General features: G+C 40.0%; 2 non-coding genes across 2 annotated transcripts; one reads left to right on the top strand and one right to left on the bottom strand.

Annotated features, from left to right (window-relative positions):
• Nucleotides 1–11,015: 11,015 nt before the first annotated feature.
• Nucleotides 11,016–11,086, top strand: TRNAG-GCC (transfer RNA glycine (anticodon GCC)). The gene has a single exon. It is a non-coding gene; the product is annotated as a tRNA-Gly (tRNA).
• A 283-nt stretch (nucleotides 11,087–11,369) lies between these two features.
• Nucleotides 11,370–11,441, bottom strand: TRNAA-CGC (transfer RNA alanine (anticodon CGC)). The gene has a single exon. It is a non-coding gene; the product is annotated as a tRNA-Ala (tRNA).
• Between the last annotated feature and the right edge of the window lie 10,832 nt (nucleotides 11,442–22,273).

Here is a 22,273-nt window from a genome sequence, read left to right as displayed (position 1 = left end):
AACTTGGCCTGACCTGATCCTGAACTTTTAACTCTTATATCATATGCCACAAGTGTCACATACAACTGTCTACAGGTACTTTCTAAGGGGTGACTGAAAAAGCCTGCCTCTTTATTACTCAACACTGTTAGGAGAAGCTTTGGGTGTTCTGTTTAACCAGTGTTCTCAACTGACTTGGGCAAGCACTTTCACTCAGGATAGTAAACTGAGCCAAGGAAACTACTTAGTATCTGAGCAGACTTAGCTTTTCTGGCCAGGCATAATACTCCTCAAGACCATGAAGGATCCTATAGGAAGAATTCCTATCAATGATTCAAACATTTGAATGTTATTTTAATAGTATGTATTTTTGTGCTATTATATGGGATCATTAAGTCAGAATATGGCGATTATATTTAGAATTCTTTACCCTTCTGAGGAACAACTGCAGGTTTAATGACCCTTAAGGTCATGGTAGAAGACATCTGATTAGCTTGATGTCTTCCAGCTACCTGGTGCTAAAGGAAAAACTGCTAGTAATATCCATTGATGCAATTGTTTAATATATAGAACTTAAAATAACTGGAAAGTTATACAAATCAAATACAGAGTAAATCTGTTATGGGTCTGTTATAGACCACTTGTCAAGAGTATAAGCTCTGGAGTCATATTTACAACCCTCCACTTATTTTTTGAAGGATTTTAAGCAAGTTACTTAAACTTTAATTTCCTCAATCTGTTAACTACAAGTGTTCTAGTTTATGGTAATTATTTTGCTGTTAGTTCAAGCTGAACAAAGACTAATTTCTTAAAAATACTGTATGCAGTTTTAGTTGTTTTCACCAGCCCTGTTATTTTTCTTCCACCACATAGGATTAGTCTTAGAAGTGTGAAAAAAAATCACATTCATTAAATTGGAAATTTGTCTGTTAGACATTCAGTTAATTGACCAAATGAAATATTCCTTTCACCAGTGCAATATCCTTTCTGGGTAAATATTGTATATACATAACAGAGGAAAGGGGAAGAGTGAAGAGGTCTCCAAGTAACTAATAGCAGTATTAACCTTTTAAGCATAAACTCAAGATAAGATGGTCACGAATGTTAAGGATCAAAACAAAGTCAAATGGTATATGACTTTGCAATACAGCCCCTTGCAGTAAATGAAGGTAAAGAAAAAATAAAGACAAATGTGTTAATGGTTCTTAGTGTTCAACCAAAGTTAAATCTGTAAGTTTCTATTAAGATATCTTACCTCCACAGCTTCTGTGCTAGGATGACTCAATCCTGGATGGAAAAAGTTCAAGGCATTTACAAACAACTCAAAAGATGGATTTGTCCATTATATTAGCACATGCTTAGAGAAAACTAAATCTGTGCAAAATGCTGAGGGGACACGAAGTTATTTAAGACATTGCCTCGGCCCTATTCTCTAGGCCTATGGCATCCAATATGGGGCCTTAGGAACTGAGCTGAACTGAGCCTTCAGAGCACTGGGTTAAGGGAGATAAATGCCCCAAAAAAGGAAGTACCAGGAAGCAAGGAAGTTGTGAATCATTTCCAAGAGCATGTCTGAGGGCCATAAGGATGAGGAAACAACAGAATACACACCAAAAAAAAAAAAAAAAGCCAGAATTTGGGAGCAGAGGCTCTGTGGTGTGCCAGCACTAGCAGGGTTGGCACAGGATGTGCCGGTTCGAACACAGGGAAATCATCTTTCTGTAATCTACTGTACTACAATTTGTCATAAATACTCTCTAGTTTTGAACAAAAAAGGATGTTTGGAAGATAATTCACCCCTGGTCAGAGAGGCTTTCTTGCCCTTTCATGTTATTTAGCATGCACTGTATATTCTAAATGTAACCTAGAGATGACAGTCTGAGCCCTTCTCATCCTTGGATGAGTTGCATATAGCTATAGTGTGCCTCCCTATTCCAAGCCAAGTATCCCCAACCCCTTCCCAGAGACACATTTTTTTTTCCTTTTGATATATTAATAGCCTTGATAAAGTTATAGCTGGTTCCAGCTCTTCTGTTCCTTGCTTAGAAGATTGTTTCTGCTGTCTATAACATATCTTCCTTATTATTTAAATCCATTAAATGGCCAGACATCTTTGCTCAAAACTAGAGAGTAGGTTACTTTCCACATGTAATTCCCAATATCAGTCAGAATATCTGAACATTGACTTTATATCCAACATTGCATTAGGGACTGCTGAAAAGCAATCATGCAAACAAAACAGCTGTATAAAACTTTCTCTGACTACAAGTATGATGTAATAGGAAGATATGAATAAGAGTAAAAAATATAAATATTTTTTGTCAATAATTAAGAGCTAAATTTTGACAGGGACTAGAAATACTGAAGGAGCTCAAAAAAGGAAAATACAAATGAGGTTTGTTTATATACAAATACTCTCAAAAATCAATTTAAAAATGAGAAACATTCTAGCAAACAGGGCTCATCAATAGAGGATTGATTACATTATGTTCTCTCTCTCTCTCTCTCTCTCTCTCTCTTCTCTCTTTCTTTCTCTACCATGGAGGACTCTCTTTCTTTCTCTACCATGGAGGACTTATTTTTTGAAGGATTTTAAGCAAGTTACTTAAACTTTAATTTCCTCAATCTGTTAACTACAAGTGTTCTAGTTTATGGTAATTATTTTGCTGTTAGTTCAAGCTGAACAAAGACTAATTTCTTAAAAATACTGTATGCAGTTTTAGTTGTTTTCACCAGCCCTGTTATTTTTCTTCCACCACATAGGATTAGTCTTAGAAGTGTGAAAAAAAATCACATTCATTAAATTGGAAATTTGTCTGTTAGACATTCAGTTAATTGACCAAATGAAATATTCCTTTCACCAGTGCAATATCCTTTCTGGGTAAATATTGTATATACATAACAGAGGAAAGGGGAAGAGTGAAGAGGTCTCCAAGTAACTAATAGCAGTATTAACCTTTTAAGCATAAACTCAAGATAAGATGGTCACGAATGTTAAGGATCAAAACAAAGTCAAATGGTATATGACTTTGCAATACAGCCCCTTGCAGTAAATGAAGGTAAAGAAAAAATAAAGACAAATGTGTTAATGGTTCTTAGTGTTCAACCAAAGTTAAATCTGTAAGTTTCTATTAAGATATCTTACCTCCACAGCTTCTGTGCTAGGATGACTCAATCCTGGATGGAAAAAGTTCAAGGCATTTACAAACAACTCAAAAGATGGATTTGTCCATTATATTAGCACATGCTTAGAGAAAACTAAATCTGTGCAAAATGCTGAGGGGACACGAAGTTATTTAAGACATTGCCTCGGCCCTATTCTCTAGGCCTATGGCATCCAATATGGGGCCTTAGGAACTGAGCTGAACTGAGCCTTCAGAGCACTGGGTTAAGGGAGATAAATGCCCCAAAAAAGGAAGTACCAGGAAGCAAGGAAGTTGTGAATCATTTCCAAGAGCATGTCTGAGGGCCATAAGGATGAGGAAACAACAGAATACACACCAAAAAAAAAAAAAAAGCCAGAATTTGGGAGCAGAGGCTCTGTGGTGTGCCAGCACTAGCAGGGTTGGCACAGGATGTGCCGGTTCGAACACAGGGAAATCATCTTTCTGTAATCTACTGTACTACAATTTGTCATAAATACTCTCTAGTTTTGAACAAAAAAGGATGTTTGGAAGATAATTCACCCCTGGTCAGAGAGGCTTTCTTGCCCTTTCATGTTATTTAGCATGCACCGTATATTCTAAATGTAACCTAGAGATGACAGTCTGAGCCCTTCTCATCCTTGGATGAGTTGCATATAGCTATAGTGTGCCTCCCTATTCCAAGCCAAGTATCCCCAACCCCTTCCCAGAGACACATTTTTTTTTCCTTTTGATATATTAATAGCCTTGATAAAGTTATAGCTGGTTCCAGCTCTTCTGTTCCTTGCTTAGAAGATTGTTTCTGCTGTCTATAACATATCTTCCTTATTATTTAAATCCATTAAATGGCCAGACATCTTTGCTCAAAACTAGAGAGTAGGTTACTTTCCACATGTAATTCCCAATATCAGTCAGAATATCTGAACATTGACTTTATATCCAACATTGCATTAGGGACTGCTGAAAAGCAATCATGCAAACAAAACAGCTGTATAAAACTTTCTCTGACTACAAGTATGATGTAATAGGAAGATATGAATAAGAGTAAAAAATATAAATATTTTTTGTCAATAATTAAGAGCTAAATTTTGACAGGGACTAGAAATACTGAAGGAGCTCAAAAAAGGAAAATACAAATGAGGTTTGTTTATATACAAATACTCTCAAAAATCAATTTAAAAATGAGAAACATTCTAGCAAACAGGGCTCATCAATAGAGGATTGATTACATTATGTTCTCTCTCTCTCTCTCTCTCTCTCTCTTCTCTCTTTCTTTCTCTACCATGGAGGACTCTCTTTCTTTCTCTACCATGGAGGACTCAGCCATTATTATGGTAAGGGCAGATCTGCCTATGCTGAAATGGATATACAGAGAGATAGGTTAAACAAGAAGTTATTAGTGGCTGAAAATTTTAAGAACTGGATTTAGGAAATGGGGAAGAGAAGGAATACTAGAATGGAGGAAAAATTTTACTTTCAATTTTATACCTTTCTGTGTTGTTTGCATTTTTACAACATATATGCTTTACTTTTTCTTTTTCATCATTTTTTGAGCTGGGGAGAGCTCAGCTGTCTAGAGTTGAGCTACTTATACTTTCTCTTCATGATTCATTATTATCATTGGACCACACCCCTTTGTTGTTTTGTTCATACATTTATTCACTTTTATCCCCATATCCCTATTCCATTCCCTTTACCTCCCCATAAGCCATCACTATATTGTGCTTAATATACTTCTTTTTGTTTATATGTGACCTTGCAAAACATGTTTTGCATACATTATTTTATTTTAAATTTATTTATTTTTGGCTGCGTTGGGTCTTTGTTGCTGTGTGCGGGCTTTCTCTAGTAGCGGTGAGCGGGGGCTACTCTTTGTTGCACTGCGTGGGCTTCTCATTGAGGTGGCTTCTCTTGTTGCAGAGCACGGGCTCTAGGTGTGTGGGCTTCAGTAGTTGTGGCACGCGGGCTCAGTAGTTGTGGCTCACGGGCTTAGTTGCTCCACGGCATGTGGGATCTTCCCGGACCAGGGATCAACCCGTTTCCCCTGCATTGGCAGGCGGATTCTTAACCACTGCGCCACCAGGGAAGCCGTACATACATTATTTTTAAACTTAACGTAAATTATATTGTCATATTTCATTTTCCCCTAGCCTACATTATTCACTAGGTATCATGTTTTTGAGAGCATCCATGTTGCTCTGTAATACATCTAACCCACTCCTTCTGCATGCTGCATACCAGCTATGGTGTGTGCCATTACCATCCAATTGAGAGTCTCTGGGCGACTGCACAGGATGCATCTGAATCTAGAAAGGTTTAGAAAATGTTTGCAACTGGGAGGTTGGTGAGCAAAAGAGTAATATAATGAAATCATTGTTTAAAAAAATACAGACTTCTCTTGGGAGTAATTCTGCAATATGTACTGAAATTTTCAATGCACTTACCCTTTGACTTAGCAGTTGCACCTCTAGGAATTTATCGTGTACATGTTTCATACATGAGCAAAGTGGCTTTTGTTAAAGGATATTCACTGCAGTGTTGTTTCCACTAGCAAAAGATCAGAGACAGACTAATTGTCCTCTGCTAAGGAACTGGCTAAGGTAATGACGGCACCTTCATGCAATGGACATTCTCATCATCTTCATGCATCATAACATTATAGCTGCAGTCTTCATTTACCTGCCTTGACCTACATCCTTAGGAAACTTGGCCTTGGGGCACCATTTGTGATTGTGAGATGGAATAAATAATGTTTTAATTCCTAGCCAGTAAAGGGCAGTTAAAAATGATAAAGCCATGAAAAAGAAAGAGGTAGCTCTACATGCACGTAGAAGGAAATTTTTCTGAAAAAAGAAAAGAAAAAAGAAAGGAAGAAAAGGCAATGAGCACAACAGTGTGTATGGTATTGTACCATTTGTGAATAAAAGCAGAATGCTATATGTGTATCTACATAGAATATCTGTGGAGGGAAACACAAGAAGTGAATGACTGTGGGTTGCCTGTAGGAAAGGGAACCCAGGAACTGGACTGCGGTGGGGTGAAGAGTTACCTTTTTTTTTTAAGACTTACTTTTTAATGTGTATTCTTACACCTTCTGAGTTTTTTACCATATGCATGCGTTACTTCTGAAAACATATATTTTAAGATACCACATGACTTGAGAGGAAGAAGAGGGAGACCTTGGGAAAGGAGGGGAAAGCCACTTCTGCCCCTAGATGGTGAGCGACCAAGTGACACAGCTCAAGAGTATTTGAATAAATGCTGCATCCAGAGATGGGTGTCAAAAGAAAAGGATAAAGAATTCACACCCATAGAGCCTGAGGCCTCCGTATGGATTTGAAATTCATTCAATTTTTGAACCAGCAATAAAGGAATGATTGCATTTTCAAAAATTAAGGAAATCAGAAACAGAGGGAGGCAGGGAGTGAGGGAAGGAATAGGAGAAAGGAGGGAGAAAATTCAACGGCTAACAGTACACAGGATGGCAAAGGAAACCAGGGGTTTCCCAGGCAACCCAAGGAGTGAGCTGATAAGGGTCTGAGCTAGGTAGGAAGGGGGGATGGGAATGAGGAGGAAAAGCAAGATTCAATGCCATTTTCAAAGGGGGGAATCAGATGTGTTGACTAATTGGACATATGCTGGAGGACTAGGAATGAGCATATTGAGAGCAGGATTTTGCAGTGACAGCTTTCCAGGAAAAATCGCTGCATTCTCAACATCTTGCATGCATCTTAGAATTACACCTGTAATCTTCATTTCCATGCCTTGATTCTAATCCTTAGGAAAGTAGGCCTTGGGGTACTACTTATGATTCTAAAATGGAATAAGTAATGATTTAATTCCCAGCCAGTAAAGGGCAATCCAAATGACTGGTTCCACCATTTCCCCAGGGCTAGTTTGTAACCTGGGACAGAAATAAGCTGTGTGTATTAAATCAATACAATCACTCACAAGGTAAAAAAAAAAAAAAAAAAAAAAAAAGAAAGAAAGCCATTGCTTTGGTGGCTATGCATTCTATGAACTACTTCTGTTTCTAAATGGTTTGCTTTCTTTAGCTGTAAGCCTGGCCACATTTCCACGGTGAGCCAACACCAGCCAGGACTAGGTGCCTTGAGCAAGTGTCCCAAGGTGCTATGATGCGAATTACAAGTCCCTGCCTGGCCCATGGGGCTGTCACAAAGACCAGGTTTCCTAAGAGATGTGACTGTGTAAACTTTCACGGCACTCTCTGCTTTCTTCCTCTCAGCCAGCCTCAGCAGGGGCCACTCATCAGAGCCTGGGAGCCCGGCAGACTAGGGAAAGTGTTAGTGTGTGCCATCTTGTGATCTTTCCATGCTTGACCATACCAAGGGCAAAATCACCGCCTGCCACAGCATCTCTGATGTGAATTCAGAGTATATCCCCGAAACACAGTAATACCAGTATTTGTCATGATGTGTCACTCAGAATTAGCAAAGGGGGAGGGTTCTGCCTGCCTGAGAAGACACGTCTCCACAGATTCCAGACACCCCACTCCCCTGATTTTCTCCCTTTGTCCCCTCAACTCCTGCCACTCCCTAAAATAGACCTTCCCAAGGCTCTGCCCTCAGCTCTCTGCTCTCTCTGTGTTTCCCTCCACATCTACATTCTTACTTTTCACTTCCGTGCAGTCAACGCCCCACTCCACCTTGGAGCCTTGATTTCTTCAGATCTAGGTGTCAGCTGCCCAGTAAGCGTCTCCCCCTACGTACCTCAGTCAGTATTTCCAGAAGTAAACACTTTACCCTTTTCTTCCCGTCCTTTCTTCTCCTGACTTCCCTACAATACACCACTATTCTCCCACTCACTTAAGTTGGATTTCTAGATTCATTTTTCTTCTTCCTCCTGCCTTGCCTCATGCTAGAGACCTCATGCCTCTCCACTCCCACTGTAACTACTTCTTCGGTGAATTTCCCTACTTTTAGTTTCTCTAACTTCCGTTACTCTGACACATCGTTGCCAGGTCATCTCTCCAAATGCTCTGATCCTTTCCCTGCTCAAAAAATGTTAGGTGGCTTCCTTTGCTACAGAATTAATACTAGTCCAACAAACTAAGGATGGGTCCTTCAGACTTTTTGTATGGCTTTTATTGTCTCTTGGTCATTCAACCACTGATGATGAATTTCTTTAAACTTTTCTTACACTTTCATATTTTCTGCCTATAGCACATTCTGGAGTAATGAGTTCTCTAAATTTACAGTTTGGCGTAAAATAACTTCTCAATTTGTGTTGTTCAGATGCAAGCAATATAAATGTTACTCAAACTGACTTAAAAAATAAAAGACAACTTATTGTATAAGGACAATTTACTGACTCATATAAACGCAAAATCCGGAATTTGTTCTAGTTAGGCATGGCTGCCTCTAGGGGCTCAGTGTCATACTAGGGGTGGGTATGTCCCTATCTCTTTTGGACAAGCAAGATGGCCACAAACAATCCCAGCTATACATTCAACCTGTCTGCCCACCACATCAAAAATATAGTCTTTGCTTATAGCTCTGGAAAGAAAGTTCCGGTAAGGACTCTGATTTCCCCTGCTATAGTCACATATCATCTCGATTTAAGCATAGTGGCAAGGGAAAATATTTGGGCAGACCTATCACTGTGACAGAAAAATAGAGATGAAGAGGGAAGTTAGCTTCACCCAAATCTCAAGGTATTGATTCTCTACAGAATAGAAGACTTATACCAGAAATTGTATGAACTGCTGGACACACACACACACACACACACACACACACACACACACACACCCTGCATGCCTTTGGCTGCGTGTAACAAAATACCCAGCTCAAAGGGGCTTAAACAATAAAGATCCTTAATTATCTGACCTAACCTAAAATCTGGTTGGAGAAAATTCCAGGATGGTGCAATGTCTCTTTCTTTCTGCTGGGTCATCCTCAGTCTCCCTGCAAGTCACAAGATGGCTAGGGCAGCTCTGAGCATTATACCTCACAAGGCAGTGTTACAAGCAAGAAAGAAAGGGCTAAAGAGATCTTCCATACACACCGTCTTTCCCTAGCTGACCATTCTTTTCTCTCATTGGCAGGAACTGTCACAAACCCATCCCAGCTCAATCTTTGGAAAGGAAAATGGGATAACTGGCTTAATGCACCACATTTGTCCCTAGAGCTAGGTAGCCTCTTCTAGACTTTTAGGAAGAAAAAGGTAAAGTAGCCTTTGGTAGGTCACTAATAATGTTTGCCATTAGATCATACTTCTTATTTGATTCCTTCCACCTGTTTAAAATTTTTGTAGTGTTTCTCATGCTGAGGTTTTTTTAGATTGCTTTTTTATTTTGAATCATAACATTTCAGATTCAAATGAACTTAGGTCATTTAGTTGAGGGCTTTTCAATGTTTTTTATTCCGGACTTGTAACCCATCAAACAAATGCAAATAAATGGGACAGTTTATAAATGAGCTGGTGAAGTGAGGGGCCCAGGAAAAGAAGGTGAGGCCCCACTAGCTAGTGGCCCTGAGGAACTTCTGAAAAGCTAGAGCCCTTCAGAATGCAATTTTAAAAACTCATCTCTCCTATAGTTCTCTTATTTTAAGGAACTGAGGTTCTGAGAGGTGAAATGATTTGAACTTGTTCTTCCATGGGTTACTAAGACTGTAGTCTAGATTTCTTGATTCTCTAATCTCTTTATATCTTTTACATCTTTATAATTCTGTAATGTATTTTTCTTCAAATTCTGCTTTGTATGCACACACTAAAAAAAAGTTCTTAAAAATAAATCTTGATGTAGAAGTTCTTACATTATTTCAGCAGTGTGTTATGATCTTTCTTTAACTCCACTCTTGATATACAGTGTTCCTGAGCTACACATGCAGTATTTCTGGTGTAACTACACAGTGATTTATTCTGTTGTAGGCAGAACAGGACAGTGGCTAAGCAACCAAATGTTAAACATGATACCACTTGTGTTCCAATCTTGCCTCTAACAGCCTCAGTTTTCTCATTTGTTAAGTTAGGGTAATTATAAAAATACCTACTTCACTGGGTTGAAGTCCATATGTAATGTTATTTACATAGCCCAGCACATAGTAAGTGCTATGTGTTTTCTGCTATTTTCTCATGTATTCCCCCCCCCGCCCCAAAATTCTTCTTGGCTATCAAAGATCCTGCAAATCTCTGGGAATTTCCCTCTCAGAGATAAAGGGCCAGTAATGCCTAAATCCAGAGCCTTTTATCTTATATTTAGACTCATTTCCACGAATGAATTTCCTTCACTTTACTTTCTCCCCCTTATATATATTCGGTGTGTGGTTTGCAGTTTTACACTTTATGGAAACTAAGGGTAAATGATCAGACTCATACTATTAGAGTAGAAAGGGGTCCCAGGATCAAGTCTCTCACTATGAAGGAAGGGGCAGTTTAGAGAATTTATGTCACTTGTCAATCACCAGTGCTCCAAAGTTCCCTGTTCAGATCTCAAAGTTCGAATATACTCTTGTAACTTGGTGCCCCGTCATCCTTACTCCCAAACCCTGACAAGTATCTTCATGTATTTGTCTGAATAGCTAAGATAAGAAAAGTAAAAAGGGAGTGGTTGTTCTAAATTATCTAAATATCTGAAGATACAGCTAAGTAATTATGTAATCTTGTGTATACATGACAAAATTTTCATTTGCCTCCTTCACCAAGGACGACTTCGGAGAAAAGAATCTCCTCATAAGGTTCAACAGAAGTAAGTATAATGAGATTTTTATGTAAATGTTAACTCAATATTTTATTATAGTTATTTAATTTAAAAAAATCCATTGCTTCCTCTGATGTTGAATACATAAACTTATAATTATTAACATAAAAGAATCAGTACACACGTAAATATCTATTCTAGTAGGATATGGAAAAAAGTTTGTACCGTAAGCATTGGTGGTTCAGTGGTAGAATTCTCGCCTGCCACGCGGGAGGCCCGGGTTCGATTCCCGGCCAATGCAACTACTCACACTTTTATATCAAACCTCATTTTTCCCACACATCTCAGATCGCCAAAAGAAGTTCAATAAAAACATAGAAACATTGATTTTATGCAAATGAATAAAGACAAATCAACGATAATTTCCCGTTTCACTTTTTCTTCGAGCAGTCGAAACTGCCGATTCCCTGAGATCTGCCGTATTTTTCGGGCCTTTTAGACGTTTTTTGGGGGCCCTAGAGTATATGAGCAAAAAGTAATGGGCCATACAGTGTTCTGAGATTTAAAAGATCACGTTGGCTGTTTGGAGATGCCGGGGATTGAACCCGGGACCTCACACATGCGAAGCGCGCGCTCTACCACTGAGCTACATCCCCCAGCCGAGAAACGTTTTTCTGGTATAGGTATTCATTCAGTCTACCGCTAGTCCAATTGCTATAGTTAAGTTTCAAGACTTTATTTTGGTGAGCGCTTCTGCGACACCCCGCTTCTACCCTTCCTACACGCCTTAAACTGCTTCTAGGGTGTATCGGAACTCCATGAAGCCAGCGGCGTGGGCCGCAAACTTGACCAGCTCTCGAGCACTCCTGCCGGACGCCTGGAGCTCGACCAGGGATCGGATACCCTGCCCTGCCAGAGGGGCGGGACGTCGTCGCGCTGAGAGCCCGCCCAAGCTCGACTCCTTTGAGGGCTGACTGCGCAGGCGGCCCGGAACGCAGAGGTGGGGGGCGGGGCGTTCAACCCGCCGCTTTGCCGCGGGGTGGAGCCTCGCCTACGACGCCGACTGAGGGGCCAGCAGGCGGGCAGAGCCACGGACGCTGCCCAGGGGCCAGAGGAGACTTGCTCCTGAAGCAGAGCGGTGGGCACCTTCTGTGCGCACCCAAAACCCTTTTGGATTTACCTGTACACCACCACGCCCCCCCCCCGCCCCGTCTCAGGAAAACGACGTGTTCACGCCAAATCCCCATAAACTGGGTTTTCTAGGGATCACAGCCAACTCTTAGAGGTAAAAATGACTTCAGAACGTGTTCTTTGCGTGGGGCCCAAACTGAAAGAAAGAAACTGACACCGATACCCTCTTTGTAGCTTAATCTTACACAAATGATGATAAAGTCGAGGCGAGGTACCTGCTCAAGATGCACTGTGCTCGCTGTTTGATATTTACACCTTGGACCCATCTGACTATGTTGTGATAGGAATGTAAGTCACTTAACAGCTACTTTATTGTCCTCTGAACCCTTCCTAACTAACCGCTAATCGTACTCCCAGCCCCAAATGAAGAAATGTACCTCGAGTCCTGTTTCCTTGGAAATTGCCTCTCCAGTTGTTTGAGTGTTAGGTAATAAGATGAGCTAACTTACATTATAATGAAATGGTGTGTGTTTGACCCTTCCCAGTGCAGTTTAAACTGATATCACCCCAGGGAAGTGAAGGCTGACTGAGAGAAGCCTCAGACACCCTGATGTGAAAGAGCAGGGGAGAGATTTGGTGTCAGGGGAGCTGGGCTACCTTCACTTCCAGCCGACCTGTAAGGCTGACCCAGCAAGCACACGGTAAGGGCCTAGAATTTCCACTGCTTTCCGTTGCAGCAGAGCACCCCTCGTAAATGGAATAGTCAGCAGGCCAAAAGCCAGAGCAGAAAAGCAGAAGTTTCAAAATAACTCTGGGTAAACCACAAGTTTCATAATCAAGTCCTAGATTAAAAATAAATGTTACTGTGTATGCTTACAGTAATTTCAACAAATAATGGCTCATAATCAGATTTTGTTTTTAATGAGAACAAGCCACATACTGATCTAATACAGCTATAATACAGAATGTTAAAAAAAAAAAAAAAAAAAAAGCCACGTCAGTGGGCAGTCATTAAGGAGCTCTACTCCAAACCAAAACATTTCCAAACCAGCCCCTGCTTTCCATCCAGAGGCACTAGAACATGAACACCTTCAGCCGACTCTGAGTCGGGAAACAGAGACAGAACCATTTTTCACCAACCAGGGTTTTCAACAGTGCAAATTACAACTGCAGTATTCAGTTAATTGTAAAGGAAGCATGTCTGCCTTTGGTGACTTCATCTCTGACATCCTCTTTAGGATCCTTCCTCACATTATGGCTTATTTCTCCATCACCTGAGGCACTTCTTTTCTGGGACTTTGTTCTCAGGCAAGAACCTTTGTTCTTAAGGTTCAGAGCTAAGCCTAGAGAAGGCTTCTTTTAAATTGTTCACACCTCCTACCAGTCCAGGGCCTAACTTGGTGCATTTGATAAAGAAAATGAAGCCAAGCTTCATTTTCATTTTCATTTTCTTTTCTTTCTTTCTAAAACCAACAGAATGTGAAATCGATTTACTGGTCTGGCATAACCCAAGAGAAAGACAGCTATTTCAGCCATTGTGGTCGATGGGAAAGATGAAAGAGAAGGCACATTTTTGGATTAGGGAATACTTCTTGGATCCCATCTATTCTATATGCAAGTAAAACTGCCCCAGCTCTGCTTGCAGATGAAGAGAGGCTGACCAAGTGTCCAAAATTATGAAGTATTAAAAAATTCAGTTCTATCTTCCACCCGCAGCACATCTCTCTTGGCTGGAGACAAATTTCCCCAATTCTCAGTCTCTCTCTCTGTCACACACATCGTGCACGTGTGCATACGAACACGCACACACACACCCCATTCACAACGATTGATCTTACGTCCCCACTTTGAGGCAGGTGACTTTTATCTCTGGTACTGCTTCCACATTTCCTTTCACGTTCTTGCTTCAGCTCATGGCAATCTTCGTCCAGCAGGTATACAGCATCTTTCCCTCTAAGCTGGCAACGAGTTAAGATGTTTATTCCCAGTTCAAGCAGTAGTTCTTACTCCTGTCTGCACATTAGAATTACTGAGAGGGCCTTTGAAAAATGCTGATACTTGCTTGAGCCCCCTCCCAAACCAATTAAGTCAGAATCGCTAGGAGTGGGTCAGGCATCAGTATCTTTTTAAACTCCTCGGTTATCCCAGTGTGCAGCTAAGCCCGAGAGCCACTGCGTGAGGGCTATTTTCATGACAACAGCAGATGTCTAGTGATGGTTGTTAACTAACCTCATTGTGTTAGTCATTTCACAAAATATACATATATCAAATCATGTTGTGCACCTTAAACTAATACAATATGTTAATTATGTTGCAATAAAACTGGGGAAAAAAAACCCCAAGAAATGTCTATCACCAGTCCAGTGGTTCTCAAATGTGGCTGCACATTGGAAGCACCTGGCAAGCTTTAAAAAAATTCTGATGCTTGAATCCCATCCCTAAATATACTTATTTAATTGGTCTGAGGGTGGTCTGCACATAGGAGTTTTACAAGGCTTCCCAGGTGACTCTAATATGCAGCCAAGGTAGAGAACCATAGCGTTCCAGTAGGTACTTTCTCAAGCTCTTCACCTAGTTATGTGAGCAGCCAAGGCTACCAAAATTCTGACAGTGGAGGACTCACTGCCCAGGGCCCTGCACATTGGGAAATTAGCATTGCTAGAGGATGAAAGAAGCTAACTCATTCCAACTTCTCCCTATTTTCCTTCATATAAAATAAAACTGGTGGAGGCAGGTGTTCACATGCTGAAAACAAACATTTCTTAGCTTCACATATCCTGTCTCCTCTACCCCATCCCCACATTACATTAATGGGTTCCTCCAGTGAGCCGTCCCTGCTGATTTGCTGGCCGTTAGAAGGGCTCAAAATGAGACTAGGAAAGGATGGGAGCAGAGTAATCAGCACTTGGCACCTGGGAACGCCCTGTGCTTGTGACTTCCTGGATGAAAAAGGACTGAATTGCTTTACTCAACACTTAAAGGTACAGGCAGCTCTTTGAAATACATTACTTTGCTCCTCAGGGTCATAACTATTAGTAATTCTTCATCACCACAGTTAGTTATTAATAACAACCCAGGGGCCAGAAAAGCTACTGGTTACATTTAATTCAAAGAAAGTTAATAAACATTACTCCTTTCAATAGTACCCCAAAGTGAAAAAATATAGTGATCATAATTTTTTTTTTTTTTTTTTGCGGTACGCAGGCCTCTCACCGCTGTGGCTTCCTCTCCCGTTGCGGTGCGCAGGGTCTGGAAGCGCGGGGTCAGGTCTCACCGCTGTGGCTTCCTCTCCCGTTGCGGAGCACAGGCTCTGGAAGCGCAGGCCCAGTGGCCATGGCTCACGGGCCTAGCCGCTCCGCGGCATGTGGGATCTTCCCGGACTGGGGCCCGAACCCGCGTCCCCTGCATCGGCAGGCGGATTCTCAACTACTGCGCCACCAGGGAAGCCCAGTGAGCATAATTTGACGTATTTATTGAACAGTGTTAGATGCTACTTGGAAAGATGCAAATTCTATCATTTAGATTCTGGTTACAAATAGATGGAAACAGAAGGAGGTACATATTTAAAATGACATTTAAGAGAGAAAAGATGTTACAAAAAGCCCATACTTCTGGAAACTATCAATGGTCAGTTTAAGAAAGAGTGTTGTAAGGCTGCAAGGAGGAAAAAAAAAAATCTATCTGTATGGGGTATGAAAGATTTTTCCAAATTTAGATTATCTGCTCAATGACAGGAGTCTCTATAGTCTTATACTGGCCCATTCACAAAAGCGGGAAATAGGATCTATTTTCTCTTGTGTGGGTCTCTGACTGAGGTCTTATTTTACCAACTAGCTAGCCCCCTTGAGATTAGGTATTGTATTTTATTCTATATGAATTCCCCATAGCACCAAGCACTCACTGAGTTCTACTGAGGCATGTAATACATCCTGGCTTTACAATTTCAAGTGGGAAATTGGCTAAAAGAGTGTTTAAGGGTAAATGGACATAAAGGATTCTATGGCAGTGATGAAGATATTCTAAAACTGGATTATGGTGATGGTTGCACAACTCAGTAAAATTACCCAAAATTACTTAATTTGTTAGTTAAAATAGGTGAGTTTTATGGTGTGTAAATTACCCTTCAATAAAGCTTCAAAGGAGGGGGACGTAAGGGAATGGAATGTGTTAACAATGGAATAGGATTAATGTGACAGTGAGAAGTTACACATACAGATTGCACAACTGATCTGAAAAAGAAAACAAAATGACACACAAAAGAGGAAAAGTGGAGAAAGAATGATTTCCTGTGAATGTGGAAAGAAGCAAACAGTTGTTACATAGATAGGGAAACTACTGTTTCCAATAACTGTTACAGGAATAGAGAATGAAGAGCATTTAGATAAATGTGTGGAACTTCAGAAAAAATTCCATTGCTCTGCAAATATAGATGTATATATTGCATAAATACAATAATAATATATAACATATAATACATATATGTGTTAAGGGCTCTGTACATATTTGATAATGTAAAACATTTCTGATATTAATTCAGTAAACTATTGATTGACTTACAGAAATAGCGATTACAGGAGAAGGAGGTGTCCAAGATGATTCCCAGTATTCTGACTTAAACAATTACATGCACCGTTGTGTCATTCAATGAAACAGAAAACACTGGAGAGAGAGGGAGCTTTATAGGTGGTTATTAATTCCATTTTTATTCTGTTCAATTTAGGGTGCATTCATCTCCTCAAACGGAGATCTTTTTTTTTTTTTTTTTTTTTTTTGGTACGCGGGCCTCTCACTGTTGTGGCCTCTCCCGCTGCGGAGCACAGGCTCCGGACGCACAGGCTCAGCAGCCATGGCTCACGGGCCCAGCCGCTCCGCGGCATGTGGGATCTTCCCGGACCGGGGCACGAACCCGTGTCCCCTGCATCGGCAGGCGGACTCGCAACCACTGCGCCACCAGGGAAGCCCGGGAAGCCCTCAAACGGAGATCTTAAGTAGATACTTAGATGATGAATTTGGAGATAAGAAGAGAGGTTTGGCTTTGAAATATATATTTGAGAAGCACTGGTATAGAGAAAACAAAGTCATGGATTGGATGAGACTATTTAGGGAAAGAACAGGGAATGAGACAAGAAGGGACTGAGGGTCTAGCATTGAGGAACTCTAATACTTAAAGACTGAGAAAGGAGAATGAAAAGGAAGAGCCAGGGAGACAGAAGGAAAACCAGAGTAAGATTTCAGGGGTCCCAACTGGAAAAGAACGTTTCAATAGGGAGATAAGTTTAAAAACACTGCTACCTGAGAAATCAGGTAAAATTTCGATGATTTAAAATGTCTCTTGGATTTAGTGACATGGAAGTCATTGTTTAATTTTAATAATGGTTATTTCACCACAAAATCAAATGTTAATTCTTCTAATATATGCCATGCAATTCAGTTATTCTCTCTGGGAAGTTTTTCTGTCTTTCTTCTAGTGGAAGCTCTTTCATGCTCTCTACCTTTTAATACCTACCTTAAAGAAACTATTTCTTTTGAAGCAAATTCATCTGGAAATTAGTGAGATCTAAGGAATCAAGAAAGGACAAGAGACACAACTACCTTTAACCACAGGAGTATTTGCAAATAGGAAAGATTCTTCTTTTTAAATTTTCTTGCCTTAAAAAAGGTCACATGTATTCATTTACTCATTCATCTACTCAGTGAAGATCTGTTGATCACATACCATATGCTAGGCACTGTGCTTGGAACTGGGGATAAAAAAGTGGCAGAGTTAGTCCTGCCCCCACCCTGACTGTACTTAGGGGTAAGCGAGGAAGCAGTGAATATAAAGAAAGCATTGATAGTACAGTAAAAGCTATGGTAGAAGGAACTAAGAATTCCATGTGAGCACCCAAGAGGAACACATAATCCAGACTAGGGGATCAGGGAAGGTTTCTGTGGAGACTTGAAGTATGAGTAGCAGTTAGCCTACTGAGGATGAATAGGGATAAGGATGAAGAAGAGCAAACTATGCAGCAAGAACAGAATATGCAATGACCTCGAAGCCAAGAAGATCATAAACCTCTCAGGAGTAAAATATATTTAGTTGGGTGTGTGTGCTGTGTTGTGGAATATGACAAGGAAGAGAGGAAGCTGGAAGGTAGACAAGGTCCAGTTTATGCAGGGTCTTGTAAATACCGTAAAAGCATATAGAGCTGTGAGAAACCATGCAGAGTTCTACAGAGGAAAAGAACGTGAGATTTTATTTTTAGAAAAAGCATTCTGGCTGAAATTTATAGAACATATGGAAGTGGGTCCCAACAGGAAGCAAGGAGACCACTGGAAGCTTCCTTCTGGCATCAAGCAAAGAAATGATGGGCTCAGGCAAGAGATGATGATTTAGAACTGCACTATCAAATATGGTAGCCACTAGCAACATATGTCTATTGAAATTGGCTAATCCAAATCGAGAAGGTAAAATATCTCATTAGTAGCTTTTTTCATGATGACTACATGTTGAAATGATAATATTTTAATATATTGGATTAAATAAAATATATCGTTAAAATTAATTTCTCTTTACTTATCGTTAATAGAAAATTTTTAATTTTACACATGTGGCTCACATTATAGTTCTATTGGACAACACTGATTTAGAGACTTTGCATGGGAAATGGAGGAGGAGAAAATTGAATGAATAAAGAGATATTGAGGAAATGCGTTTGGCAGAGCTTTTATATCAATTGGATATGGGGGATAAGGAAAAGAAAGGAATAAATGATTCCAAAGCTTCTGACTTGAGCAACTAAATGAAAGAATGGTAGATTGAAGAGGGTCTAGGGATAAGAAACGTTTTTTGTTTTGTTTTTAATTTAAGGTAGAAGAAGATCAGTATGTTTGAATAAAAATATGGAGTCAGAAGAGAGGGAGACAACAAAGATATGTGAAGAATATCTTAAAAGTCTCCCTTAAAGAAGACACATCTACCTTCTTGAAGCAAGAGAAAAGTGTGAACAGATGGGTTCTGGCATATAGTTAATTGTATAGATTTGGAGGTAGTAAATGTAAGACATTTCCATGAAAAAAGCTTCTATTTCCTTTGCAAAGAAGAGAGTCCATCCACATGGCCTTATTAGACAAGTTATTGTGTTTAAAGGGTTGATGAAAATGGAAAAAGTCTAAAGGAGCTGGAAGGATTTCCAGGCAGCACTGAAACCCAGATGAGGTTAAAGGGAGAAATGTGGAGAACCAGTGGTCATCAGTAGGCACAGAGAAAGGGGAATGCCAGATTGCCTGGGTAGAGATTCTGAAGGTGCCCATGGTGAAAGGACAACGGGGCCAGGAATTTGGAAATCGACAAGAGTACAACTGAAGAGATGAACATAGAATCTAAGATTTTCCTAAAGAGAGGAGTGGGTTGACCAGATGCTTGAAGAATTCCTTGAGGTCAAATGAGAGAGCTGTGGTCAGTGGGGTCTTTGGAACAAATATTTCAAAGATGGGGAAGTTCAGGGTGATGACATCACCATGGGAATGGGTATCTAAGGTAGAGTGGAGGTGGTTAATAAAGATGAGATGATCAAGGAATTGAAAGGCTTGAGATATTCACAGGGACATTAATTCACCTCAGGAAGATGGTGGGGTCTGGGTGGAGCAGGCCATGAGCCCAATGCATGTCTTTAAGGAATGGAGACAGGGAGGGGTGGGGATTGGTGAGATGCAGGAAGTAGATTTATAGTAATTATCCAATACATGTTCGTTTCTTTTAACAGTTCACCTACAAATTGATAATTCTATTTTGTAATTTCACATTCAAATAATATTCCATTCTGTCCACAAACATATGGAAACACCATATATCTTCTCTCTCTCTCTCTCTCTCTCTCTCTCTCTCAACATACACACACATTCACACACATTCACAGATGCTTCCCACTACTTATGTACATTAATCCAGTTTTTTAGACAAAACTGTTACAGAAATTGGGGGTAAATGTGTTAAGTTGTGCATTTTCTTTTTGTGATACAGATAGAAAAAAAAGATGTACAGTTTCTTAGCATCATTAATAATAGAAACTTCATAAATGTGCTCAAACAATAGCTTCTAAAGGTTAGAGGCAGGCCATGCTGGTATATGCTGAGGAAGCATCTTTAGACAGATTTTTATAGTGAAAAGAGTGCTGAACTAGGAGTCAGAAGACCTGGTATCCAAGCAGATTGTCAGTTATCAGTTAGGTGTTTGGGGCAAAACATTTACCCTTGCTGAATCTCCACCTTCTCATCTGTAGAAGACAGGTGGCTTTTACAGCTCCTGCAACTCAATAGGGTTTTTGTGAGGATTCAGTAAGAAAATGTACTGAAAATTCCTTTGTGGCCTGATAAATACTCATATAAGTTATCTGAGGGGACTTCTGGCCTAGTTCCAGTAAAAATTTATCACAGTTCCTACAGTACTGATAATATTCACATTCATAATGGGGAATTATGAATGGAATCAAATTTATGATTGCTGAAGGATGGTTATGCCACTTGTTTACTGATTATTGATTATTCTGAACTTTTGTGGGATTTCTTTTCTTGTTTAGAGGAAGTACCAAAATGTAGCACCTCTTTTAGATTTCCCTAAAACTGTGGACCTTGGGTCATCTCATTGGAGTCACCTGAAATGTTTGTTTAAAACACGGCTTCCTGGACTCAGCATCTAGAGATTCAGCCCTTTGGGCTGAGACTCAAGAACTGTATCCAGGTGTGATGCTACACACTATAAAATTTTTATGACAACTTTGTTGAGATATAATTCTCCCATTTACGGTGTACAATTCACTGGTTTTGGGTATATTCACAAAGTTGTGCAACCATCACCATAAAATCTGAAGTCTACTGGGTTAGTTAAAAGTTTCATGGAGATGGCTGCTCTTGTGGTCCAGGTATAAAGAGCCCTCCCCCACCCACAAGGATAAAGACAGATAAAAGACAGAATCATTGCACACCGTCAGACCGGTCTGCTTTCTGAGCACTGGTGCCCTCTGCTAAACAAATGTTCTGCATTTTACAAAAGGGTTAGGAGACAGCACAGAGAGAATGCCATTGCTGCATGGCCAAGGTGCTGAGCCTGTGGATCAGAAAGCATTCGCAAGGGGAAAGAATCACGATTAGGCTAAGGTTCCTCAGCTCCTTTTAAGGAGAGCTTTCTGATCTAAAGGTCTTTTTCTCTTAAGGATTCAGGATCAATGCAACTTCCTAGTATCTTTTGACAGGGCATGTCTTTAATAGCTTATTGACATTTTCAGTTTGTCAGCTTCTAGAACTCCATTGTTGACTCAGTTCCATTTCTGTTTAATTAGAGAGGACAGACTTTTAAACAAAAACACTTCGTTGTTCCGGTAAACGGTAACCTAAATGGTAAAGTGTGAGCCAGAAACACCCATGACTTTAGAAGGAGTCACAACTCTATTTAGGCTGATGTTTTAAGAATTTTGCAAAGTACTTTTCTTACTCTATGGGGAGAAAAATGTTCTGGAGAAGCATATTGGGAAAGCTAGGTAAGTTTCTTTTCTGGTTTTTGCAGAGAGGGCTTCTTATTTAGTTTTCAGTGTGGTAAATTTCTTGAGCATCATATTCACTTCTGAGTATTATATATACATATAAATACACACGTATACATGTATACGTATATGTATTCACAAGTATACGTATACATGTATACGTATATGTATACACACATATACGTACACGTATACACACGTATATGTATACGTATACACACGTATACATACGTATGTATGTGTGGGTATGTCTGATACATATACACACACACCCCTAGGCCTCTCTTCTCTTCTGTTAGAACTGATAGTCACTCTAGGGAGGTCATATCAACAACATCTGAATTTGATTATGAGGCTTAAAAACAACACCAACAAATCCCCACAAACTCTTATAGAGCGTTTAGACCAAACCTTCCTTTTCATAGATGAGAAAACTAAGGGTCCGAAGGTAACTTTGAATTCAAATACACTTTCCTGATTCCTTGGAGTAGGTAGTCATACCTCTAGAGGAAGTTTTCTTGAATTAAAGTTAAGAACTCAATGAAATGTGATTTTCAGGGTAAACTCTAAGAGCTGTAATGAAGTAAGCCCTAGTCTCGGTTAATAGCCAAGTGTTCTGTTTTCAAGATTACGACATTAAAATGAAAGAGTGGAAGTTATGTTTTTAAATTGGGTGCTTTCCTCTGCTGTATGCAAAGACTGTCAATTCAGTATAAAGTTCAGCTCAAACTATGTTAATGGTTTCCGAATTCCAGAGACCTCTCTGGGAACATTGTTTCCTCTCTGGGAACAGCTGGTGATGTAAGGCAATAACCCATCTTAGTTTAAAGCATGGGTCC

Source organism: Physeter macrocephalus, chromosome 2 (assembly GCF_002837175.3).
Source record: "Physeter macrocephalus isolate SW-GA chromosome 2, ASM283717v5, whole genome shotgun sequence".
Taxonomy (NCBI): domain Eukaryota; kingdom Metazoa; phylum Chordata; class Mammalia; order Artiodactyla; family Physeteridae; genus Physeter; species Physeter macrocephalus.
This window is presented reverse-complemented; position numbering and strand designations above follow the sequence as displayed.